This window comes from Panthera leo, chromosome A3 (genome assembly GCF_018350215.1).
Source record: "Panthera leo isolate Ple1 chromosome A3, P.leo_Ple1_pat1.1, whole genome shotgun sequence".
NCBI lineage: Eukaryota > Metazoa > Chordata > Mammalia > Carnivora > Felidae > Panthera > Panthera leo.
In genome coordinates, this window is record NC_056681.1 from 94090947 (window position 1) to 94103142 (window position 12196).

The window sequence follows — 12196 nt, forward strand, 5'->3', positions numbered from 1 at the left end:
TTTCAAGAATTCTATCTTGGCCCTTGGCTCCAAACACCCCACCATCACCTCTAAACTTCTATCTCCCCATTTCGCTCAACCTCCAGGCCCTGACAACTCCATTTCTACTTTCTGTTTCTGTGAGTTCAACTTTTGTTTGTTTGTTTAGATTTTATACATATGTGGTACCATACATTTATCTTTGTCTGGCTTATTTTATTTCACATAGCATAATGCCCTCCAGTTTCATCCATATTATTCACAAATGGCAGGATTTCCTTCTTTTTTACGGCTGAATAATATTTCATTGTGTATATATACAACAATTGTTATGCCCAGAATTCGTGATCCCCAAAGACCACTAGGGAGCCGAGTCGGATGCAAAAGCAAAAGAGCCTTTATTCGAGCTAGCTCGAGCTCAATCCCCTACCTGCACCGACGCAGCGGTGAGATACCAGGGAGAGAGAGCGAGTTTCAAAAGCACAAAGGTTTTATTGGGGCCTAGGGGCAGTTGGTGAGGTAATGGCTGTGGCCTCAGCCGATTGGCTGGGGAAGGGTCGTGGCCTCGGCCGATTGGCTGGGGAAGGGTCGGAGTCCTGTTATGCAGGTCGCTGGGCGTGTTTTGATCAGGAAGTTTGAATGGGTGAGCGGGAGGTTACTCAAGGGGAGGAGGCGTGGTCTAGGTGAAGGACACAGAACAAGATGGAGTCGGCATAGGCCCGCCCTTTCACAATGAATTTAGCCATTCATGAAATGAACAAAATATATCTTTGAGATATAGATATATCTCTGAGATACTGATTTTGTTTTCTTCTGAGATATACTCAGAAATGGGATTGCTGGATCATAGGGTAGTTCTATTTTTAATTTTTGGAGGAAACTCCATACTTTTTTCTATATTGATTCTACCAATATACATTCTCAGCAACAGTGTACGAGGGTTACCTTTCTCCACATTTTTGCCCACATTTGTTATTTCTTGTCTCTTTCATAATAGCCATCCTAACAGGTGTAAGGTGATATATAATTGTAGTCCTGATTTGTGTAACTGTAAGAAATGTTTTTAAGAAAACCTATTGCAATAAGAGAGGCCAGAACTAAAGTTTGAACTCAATGCCACTGAAATAAAAGGCTAGAGAGGTTTTAGGAGATGGAATGAAGGGATGATAACCCACCTGTGTTCACTAATTGACTTTACCCAAAGGAAAAGTACCCTCTCTCCTATCCTCAAGGCAGGAGGTAGTTTTACAATGTGAATCATGGCACCTGCCAAATTTAGGCTCATACTCTCCTTAGGAGATTGGGAAAAGCGGGGGGGGGGGGGGGGGGGGGGGGGGGGGGGGGGCGGGGGAGGGTTTGTTGTTTCCTTCAGAATTACATTTCAAAGAGATGGTTCTCAGGTCCTTTAGGAGAAAGACATTCCTGAGTTGTGAAACTGGCAAGAGGCTTTTAAAAAGATTTACATCTCAAAGGGGCAGAGAAAAGATTTACAATGACAAGTTTTCTAAAGTAAATGCAGTAACAAAGGGGGAGCCAGGTATCTATAGCCAGGAAGAAGCCTGTCTAAAGATTAGTCAAGATGAAGAAAACATTAAGGCCATTTTGGTCAGTGAATTCTCTCTTTGAAACTAATGAAACATTATTAATCAGAAACTAAATCACATTTCAAATATTCCTCAGGCACTGTATAAATAAAGGATAATGTGGCAGATACTTTTAAAAGTTGCAGAATTATTTCAACTCTACCTAAAAACTTTTTATGGAAGCATTGTTTATAGTGTTAGAGAAAATCTAGTAACTAACTGTCCATTGGTAAGAAAATAGATCAACTATGATGCACCCACACTATGGCACATTAAATGGCTATTGAAATGAATGTAACATATCTATATCTATTTCCCTTACAGAGTATCTAAGACATTATTACTTGCTCAGACCAAAATACCTTGGAGCTGACATCTCTCACATCCCACTCCCAGTTGTCAGCAAAGCGTGTTGGCTCCGACTTCAAAATATGTCCACAACTTGATTAGTTTTCATTACCTGGCCCTGTAATCATCTCTAGTTTAGACTATTGCAATAGCCTCTTCATTGGTCTCCCTGCTCCTGGACTTTTTCCTCTCCAAAAATATATTCTCACAATGCAAAGTCATCTTTTAGAAACTTGAGTCAGATCAGTGAGTCCAGTCACATCACTAGTGACCCTGTGTAATCTGGCCCATTTCCTCTCTCTTCGTTTGTTTGTCTTGCTCCTTCCCTCAGCTCCTACCATACCAGCTCCCTTCATAGTCCTCATATTCGCACCCCAGTAAATTTGCACAGCCTGTTTGTTATGTCAGAACTGAGTTACTTTTATTCCAAACACTCACCCCATTTGACTCTGCACCACCTCACATTATGCTAAAATCTCACCTTCTCATTGTATCACCAGCTAGACCTCAGGACCTGGCCTTTACTGCCCATCTTCTTGTATTCGCTAACCTTTGTCTTACATTTCCCCCTAAGATCTTCTTTTTGGCTTTCCTCTTAACTCAGGAAGATGAAACCAGAAACTATGTTCCAGTGATGGTGACTGCCCTGACAAGACCTCCCGCTGGTCCAGACCACCCAGACCCTTTGAGAGAAACTTGATCCAAGCCTGCACAGATGGACCATGGAGTGACCTCTGGAATAACCTACAATTACCTTTACTTCATTATAATTCTAAAATCTTTGCCCAAGGAGGACCACCAGCCTCATTGACAAAACACACAATGTATGCATAGGCATGTTTCCTTAAGGCACATGTGTGACCTTATGCCTGCTTCTGCATAAAATGACAAGTCTTCTCTATCTAAATATTCACCCTAACCCTAAACAGAAGGAACCCATTCACCCTCTCTCAGGGAGTCATGGCTTTGGAAGCCATTCCCCTGATCTCCTTATTTGCTGTAAGCAAATTTTCTTTGTGGACAATTCAATCTGGTATAGTTCCTGACTCAACAAGGAGTAAACTCATGTTGGTTCAGTTACAGTTGAACTCAACTTGAACTGCCCCAGTTTAAAATGCAAGCTGCTCATTTTCCCAATGCACGTCTAACCCCCTTATCCTGGTGGCTTTTATCACTTCCTAGTAAACTTGTTATTTACTTAACTATATGTTTATTATTTATTTTCTGTCTCTCCCCACTAAAATTAAATTTTCACAACACTTGTTTATTCATGGTGTTGCATAGAACAAAGCCTGGCACAGAAGCCACTCATTAAATTCTTGTTGAATACATGAATAAATGAGACATGAAAGTCTTTGTCACCAGAATAAGGTGAAAACCCCATGTGAAATATCAAATCATAGCTCAGTGTCTTACTTATTCCCGAGTATGCTTTTTTAGTAGTATTAAAAATCTAACAGGTATTGTAAATATACAACAATCAAAAACTTTTAAAAATTACAGTTGTAATATTATGGAATTTGCTAACTGCAATATATGTGATAAAAGTTAGGCATAATAAGTCTACAAATGTGATTATTCCTAGTGCAATTTCTATTATTAATGAGGGAGCATAAGGCAAGCTGACAGGCTGCAAACACCCCCAGCCCTGTCCCCAGGTGGGATATGTGTGACATTCCTTGGGCACTCCTGGCTGCCCAAGCACAAAGGAAAGGGGGTAAAGAAATGGTTAACTGACTGAGACCATAGTCTCCATCTACTGACAAATTCTTATCAATAGCCTAATCTCCAGAAACCTATAGACTCTGTTTCCTGGAGCCCTAACATCACCCCTCCATAGTGATGTGGGAAATAAAGGCAGAAGGAAATGGCAGATAGAACTCAATTTCCTTATAACCTGCAGCCCATTGACAAATACTTGATTCTGGCAGAGTAAAACGTTTCTCCAGGAACTCCCTATGTCTTAATGCTAATGCCTTGCTAGAGGGAAACAACCTTAGCTGGACAATAGCTAGGCCTCCACTAATCTGGGAGTCTTCTTTAGCATATGGAAATCTCACTGGAAACTTCCCCTGGCCTTTACGTTTCCCAACTCCATAGTATAGAACCAGTCTCTCCTCATGGTTCCAGGGCAGCTCTTGCTGCCCCCGGGTCCTGTCCCCATGCTTTAATAAAATCACTTAATAAATAAATAAATAAAATCACTTTTTTGCACCAAAAACGTCTTCAAGAATTCTCTCAGTCATCAACTCCGGACCCTGCAGCCCCACCGTCACCCCAAAAACCTCATCGTTATGAAAAACAATTACCAACATAAGTACAGATATAGGTCAAAACAGAAAACATAAACTCAAAATAAGAAATATCTTTTGACCCTTCATACTTATTGGGATGGAACTATGATGACATGTTTCTTTCATGAAGAATCTACACAAATCAAACAAAAATAATATTTACTGGTTATTTATTTGTGTAGCCTAGACAGGATTATTAATTTGGGCAGAAGAGTGTTTACTGCTACTCCAGGGGGAAAAAAAAAAAAAAAAAAGAAAAAAGGAATGTGGCAGTGTACTCAACTGACTCATATTTTTTAAAATTATTGGGTCATCTAAATTAAAATAAAAATATAAATAAGCTAAGGTAAAGCCACCACAGGAAATAAGATTCTGGAACAATTTCTTGGCCTTTTACTTTTTCTATTTGAATTGATTCCTCTTAAGAAGGTTTTTTTTTTTTTTAATGTATATGATAACTTATAATTTGTGTGATAATTTATTATTTGTTTGATAATTTGTTTAATTTGCTTAAGAATCCTATCTGTATAAATAAATGCTATGACATTTTTGTTAAAAGACTGAATGTATTTCCTTTTCTTTCCTCTTTGTTTTGTTTTTAAAATATTCATGTGAAAGCACGAACATGAGAGTGTGACATGGGTAAACATTTAGGGGAAAAATGATTTTGAGCTACATGGATAGTCTCCTGTTTAAAAAATAGAAACAAGCAAATAGGGGTGCCTGGGTGAGTCTGCTGGTTAATGTCAGACTCTTGATCTCGGCTCAGGTCATGATCTCATGTTTCATGAGATCAAGCCTCATGTCAGGCTTCATGCTGAAAGTGCCAAGCCTGCTTGGGATTACCTCTCTCCCTTTCTCTCTGCCTCTCCCTGCTCTCTCTCTCTCTCTCTGTCAAAATAAATAATTTTTTTAAAAAAAGCAAATAAAAAGCTCTACCAACCAACATTATCTAGGACTTACTTTTTCTTTCAAGTTTTTTATTTAAATTCCAGCTAGTAAACATATAGTGTAATATTAGCATCAGGTGTAGAATTTAGTGACTCAGTCTAGGACTTGCTTTTCAGTAGTTTATTTGTTCTTGAACTTGTCTGAGTTAAGCTAAAAATTTTTGACTGAGCCTTCATCAGCTTCCAAGAAATAAGATGTGAATAAAGGTGAGAAGTGGAAATACATTATGATATATTAAAGCTATCTTCTGGGAAATGTATATGTGAAAATGACAAATCTTATATTTGTTGTTGGAAGTGACAATAAAGAAAGCCAGTATCTCACAGCACCTGAGCCCTGAATATCAAGCAGTAAGACATACAGATCCTAATGTCATATTATACAAGAGACATTATTCAGTAAGCAAGGATTATATGTCTTGGTCAAATCATAGTTCTTGGTTACAAACAACAGAAATTTACTCTATGTAAAGTGGAAGAACAGAGCCAGAATCACTCTGCAGGAAAAGGCATCCCATTGGAGAAACCTAGAAGCCAACAATAGCACCACGAAGGGATTGAACTGACCTTGTTTCTTTGTGCCACTCTTTCAGCATGGATAAGGGATCTCATATGGCTATGCCCTGGAGATGGCCAGGGTCTGGCCTCTTGCCTATGCTAGTGGAATAGGACACTGTCTCCCACCAAAGTGCCTAACAGTTTGTTCTATAAGTGTTAGATGTCTTAGATGACATAAATCCTTTAAAAAGTCTCCAACTACCTTTGTCATTAGTGTAGTTAGACGATAAAAGACTGCAATGAAGAAAAAAAATCTAATTTGTTAACCATCTCTCCTTTAGCAAGCACTGACAGAGAAATTAGTTTATAACCAATTAACTTACCTGGTAACAACTGTTGCTTTGTGGTTTAATAGATTTTGTATTATTTCCTCCTCAGGAACTGAATCTTTAATTTGAAATATTATTTAAAAGGCAATTAAACATAGTAGTAGTTTTTGATCATGAATGAAACCCTCTTATGATGAGGTAATGTGAAACATAGCAGAATTGCTTGGAACCAGTTTGAGATCAAATTCTAGCTCAATGCCTTGCCTGTGCATGGACTTGAACACATTTTACCCTCTGCATCTTAGTTTGCTAATCTGAAAAATGAGAAGAATAATATTATCAATCTCAGGAAGTTTCTGTGAGGACTGAGTTTATATCAGTATGAAGGTGCCAGCAGGTGTCAGCACCATACATCCACTAGCCATCACTATGCTCTTTGCCTCTGCCAAGTGACTATGATCCCCGTTCACATGCTGGAAGGATGGGGTAACATTGCTATAATTGCACTCGCATTGCTCTTTTTTTTTTTTTTTGAACATTTCAAGATGTTAATCTAGATGTCATTTTGATATGTGCCACAAAAGGAGAGTTGTTATTTTAGTTTCAGTGATTTTACCGGTGGCCATCTGGCACATTGGAGTTCATCCTCAGGTGGAAGCAGGGGCCCTGAGTTGTTGTTCCAACTATTCACTACAACTGGTTACAGCTCTGGGCAAGCCTACTGACCCCAATTACCTCATTTACGAAAGGAAAAGCCTAAGAACTAGATCTTTAACGCTGCTTAGGCATTCTTCAGTGATGGCGCTACAGAACAGGGAGGGGTAAAAACACTCTTGAAAACTGAGACTACAACAAACTCTAGAAAATGGCTTGAGGTTAAGAATTTTAAGCGCTCTTAAGAAGTCACCTGCTAGGTAACTGAACTTACTCAAATTTATGAGTAAGTAGAAAACCTGGGAGTGGGGCTGGGGAAGCAAATCATCAGGGAAACAAAACAAAACAAAACAAAACAAAACAAAACAAAACACAAAAACCCCAGTCATGTTAAAGGGAATAGAGGTATGGAATTTAATGAGAAAGTAAGCGACCCTTGGCATCTGCGTAGATGAGCCTTGGAGCTGGCGCATGCGCATTCACTCCCTGCGCTGCTGGCCTGGGGCAATCCCGACCATGCGCTGCAGCGACTCCGCCAGAGCAGACTTCCAGGCCTGGCGGGTCCCTGAGGGGAGACGCCGCTGCCACGCTGTGACTCAGCGCGGAAGGCCAGGTGCAATGAGAAGGGCTGGAGTTTGCTTCGTAGGTGGCATGGACCAGACTCCTCTGGTGGTTCTGGGACGGGAACTCTCTGGGCCAGGGCACCCAGGTGTTGCTCATCCCACGGCTTCCTTGCAGCCCAGGTGAAAGTCTCAAGAAAAGAAAAGAAAGGAAGGAAGAAAAGGTAAGTGAAAAAATATTTAAAAAGTTGTAGTGATGGGGGCGCCTGGGTGGTTCAGTCCGTTGAACATCCGGCTCTTGGTTTGGGCTCAGGTCATGATCTCCCCTGGGGGTGAGTCATGGCTGTCTGCATGGAGCCTTCTTGGGATTCTCTGCCTCTCTCTCTGTCTGCACTGCCCTTGCTCACGCTCTCTCTCTCTCTCTTTCAAAATAAGTACATAAATTAAGAAAAAATTCGTGATGAAATATTGACCTTTAATACACAAAGAAAACCAACAATTTAAGGGAAATGAGCCTTTAAGAAAAGAAAATGAGTAAATTAAATTAATTCCGTTAGAGGCTTGGTAAACCTGAGTGTTCAATGATGTAATAACCTCATCTGCTTTCATGGTTCAAGGTGTCATTGACATGCCTGTGACAGAATAATGTTTGATGTGTAAAGCGATTGTGTTTTGTCTTTTTTAGTTTTCTTCTTGTGCCATCTCAGGTAGAGAGTGACTCTGAGTGTGCTTCCTCCAAAGAGAGATGTGGTAGGCAGTCAGCAGATATGCCTGGGTCTTTGGTTTCTTTGTTCCAAGTGCTTTGGAGAAACTTAGTGTTTTCAGTAGAGGCAGAAATGTCTGAGACAACAAGTGGGAACAGACTGGAGCTTTTCTCCAACTAGGATAAAAATAAAAGTCTCCTCGGTTGGAGGAAGGAAGGAGGTCAGTTGCAGGGATGCCTGTAAGTGAGAGGGCAGAAGGTCTCTACGTGAGACCAAAGGGAGTGAAATAATCCAGAAAGAGAAAATGTCTGTGTAATCCTGCCAGGCAGCTAGCCCATGGGCAACCCTACAAAGATTCCTGGTGCCAGAATATTGCAGAAGCAGCCAGGTGTACCCCATGCCACCCCAAAATGTCACCAGAGTAGCAGAGGGGGCTTCAGAGTCTAAAGTGACCGTGTGAGGAGAAGGAGACACATGAACATGGACTCCACAAGGACAGGAACTTTACCTTGTCCTCTTCTGTTTCCCCAGCCCCTAGAACATGTCAAGCACATAGTTAGATGCTCAGTTCATATTTGCTGTATAGTAAGAGATGTGTAATATGGGTGAGAACAAGATGTCTCATAGAAACCCAAAGGGAAAAAGGCCAGCTGGGAGGATAGACCCGGCAACGTAATCCTTCTGGCACATATTCTGGAGGACTAGTTGCTTCCATCATCTTGCACCACCTCTGCCTTGATGACCAAGTACTACATACTCATCAAGGAATTTAAATGCAACCTCAACAAAGTTGGAGAGAGATGTGCTGGAGATTAGGTTTTTGCCACCTTTCCAGAATGGAATTTCGTATGAGAAAGTAGCTGGTTTATTTTTCAACAGTTATTTATTGAACCCCTATTATGTGCCACACACTGTTCTAGACACTGGGGATATATAAATAAATCAAAATAGAGTTATAGAAACAGAAAGTTACGTTTCTTGTGCAAAACTAATGTTTTTAATCCCTTCAAAAAGCCAGGTACTATTTAATGTATTATGAGTAATAACTCCAGAGAACCCTCAAGTAGGTATTATAGAATACATGATTACAGATGGAGCAACTGAAGCAGAGAACAGTTAAGTATTTTGCACAAGATCACAAAAATGGAAAGGACTCATGATTTGAACCTAAGCCATTTGGATCTAAATCTCATGCTCATAACTGACTTTATGAACTGAGATTTATATTCTCTGTGTCCTGATGACTCAAAACTACATCTGTAGCCAGGACCTCTCTCTTGGACTCTACATCCCTACATGTTTACTGGATAGCTCTAATTACATATTCCATAGGTACTTCAAATTCAGTTTGAACTGAACTCAAAAAATAATAAAAACTGAACTCAACACCTATCCTACCAGGTTTGCTTGTTTTTATTTTCATTATTTTATTATTTTGTTGTTGTTTTGTTTTGTTTTTCCTCAGGGGAAGGCATCCCTCTCAGTCTTGCTGGCCACTCCAGAAATCTGCTATTCTTCCTTTCTTCTTCTGTCTCCCTTACTCACAGCCCAGCCTACATCTCATCAAACACCAGATCCTGTTGCTTCTTACTAATATCTGCTAAGGCTCTTGCTATCGGTCCACTGTCCTCTCTTGTTTGCATTATTTTAGTGGCCTTTAGGCTTGTTCCTCCAATCCAAACTTGTGCCTTACACAATCCAGCCAGCCTAACTTTTACGAAACAGAAATCTGACCATTTCACTTCCATGTCACTGTGGCTTCAGGATGAAGCCTAATTTCCTTGAACTACCATATGAAACCATCATAATATGGGTCCACCTGGCTGTCCAAGCTGCCACCTCTCACTCTTTTCCCTTTCAGTCTTACTGAACTAATTGGAATCCATCAGATGCACACACTACACCTTTGCAAATAACTTGTTTTATTAAAAGTATCCTTTATCATCTTAATCAGGTTAAAGCTGTTTTATTGTTATGGCCTCAGGGTAGATGTCATCTCTTTTGGGAAGTCTTTCTTAACTTCCCCAGACTAAGTTGAGTGCCCATTCTGTGCTTATTACTGTTTACTCCTCTGTCTTCTAAATACCACACTTTCTTTGGGGCCTAGGACTGTATTTTGGTAGTTGTCTATCCTTATTTTTCAGCATAGCACTCGCTACATAGGAGTGCAATTACAAAAAAAAAAAAATGTTGAATGAATGAAAATATAATTACATTAATTAATTCCTGCTGGGGAGTGAGTACGGAACGAACCAATCCAAATATGTGAGAGAACATTTTTGAAGCAAATTTGGCATAAGAGGATTGTGAAATTAAAACAAAGTGGGGTCATAAATCTTACTCTAACTAGATCAAATTGAACATTCTGATTTTCTGTCAGCCAAAATGCAAAGCAGCAGCCACAGCTGACTTTTCCTTGAAATCCAAAAATAAAAACAGTTTTCCCTGCATTAGTTCATTTCACTAACAAGTACTAACAATTGAGTATATCAGCTTCTAAAGGAGCAAGCAAAGTTGATCAGATTAAAACACTTATGAACAGGACTTAAACCAATAGAACCATTGAATACAAAATATTCCTTAGAATGATTCTGGTCAGCCAGGGACTCAAATATCTGGCTAAGGTGATTAAATCTGAATATATGCTGAGGAGTAAGTACTGTATAAGAAAATCTCCCTTCACTGGGGCACCTGGGTGGCTCAGTTAAGCATCCGACTCTTAATTTCAGCTCAAGTCATGATCTCATGGTTCATGAGTTTGAGCCCCATGTCAGTCAGGCTCTGTGCTGGCAGAGCTTGGGATTCTCTTTCTCTCTCCCTTTTTCTTTGCCCCTTCCCTGCTTGTGTATGTTCTCTCTGTCTCTCTCTCTCTCAGAATTAAAAAGGAAAATAAAATATCCCTTCAGGACAATAGAGATCTTACCGTGGTTTTTAAACTCTCTAATTATACAGAGTTAGATAACTCACTTTATTGTTCTTGTCCTTAAATTGAGAATAACAACGTCTTTTCTGTCAGTTGCCTGGAATATTGTGAGGCTCAAGTGAGAGCAAAACAGAGAATTCTTAAAATCTAAGGTGTGCCAAAGTATTTGAGAGTGTGGTTTCTCCTGTTTGAAGACCAGTGACGTGGAGGTTAAAGCAGTGGTTCTCAGAGGGTGTGTTACCACCCTATACGGTGCATTTTTTAGAGACCTGTGTATCAATTTTATTTGGCAATAATAGGAGCTGCTGAAGTTAGATCTGAAGTGGTCAGTGATACAGGGTGGTCTATAGTGAACAGAAAAGTCTTGTGTAATGAAGAATTCTCTAGCCTGCGGTAAGAAAAATTCTTTGGCCTACAAAAAGACTTTATAATGTCTTGAAGTTAATGAAAAATCTATTACTATCATCAGAAGCTAAAACAAGGGCCTCTGCAAATGTTTGTCTAGAGCACAGGGATGCCTGACCAAGGGGCCAAGTAAGGCCAAAGTCCAGCAAAACCATGTGCCCTGGCTGACAGCTGTATTCAGAAGGAAAGGGTACCTTTTAAAAAATTCACTATACGTGCATATGGAATTTAACTCCATTACATGTATACCATTAATATCTTTTTGCACTGTTTAATATACATTGAATTTTAAGAAAGGCAACTACCATGTAAAACTAGGGAATATTGTGCTTTGGAAAAATCTAACAAGATTTTTTCACCATTAAAAAAAATCATATCCCAAAGGCAATCGATTACAGTATTTGAGATACCAAAATCTCTGATTATCAGTCTGTCTTGTCTAACTACTGTCTATCTATTATTTATCATTTATCTATCTTGAGCATCTAATTGAAGAGGACTTCTGATACTCAGTAGTTACCCAATAAACTTTAGTTTTTAAAATTTCTTCCTTTAGAACCCTAAGTATTTATTCAGAATAATAAAAAGACAAATGCTTTCCCACCTGATTTCCATCAGTTAGAAATAATTCTTTGTTCTGTCAAAGAGGTGAAATATTTCAGATAGTACTTGGGTTGTGAGTGGATTCGAGGAAAATCAATATGATAACAAATGCTATGCTCGAGCCTTGGCAGAGAGCATAACATATGCCCAGATCTAAACATTCCGTATTTATTATTCCAAATGTGACTATTTTTTCACTAAGATGCTGCCAGTTTAGAGAAAGTGGCTTGGTTTTTGTATTTGGAGGGAAAGATATTCTGAAAGATCACTAAAAAGAATTTCATGAGGCATCCTCAAAGTAACTACAAAGCCCTGTTTTATGACATTAAATCTTTGTAAGGACACTTCAAAACATTGGGAAGAAAA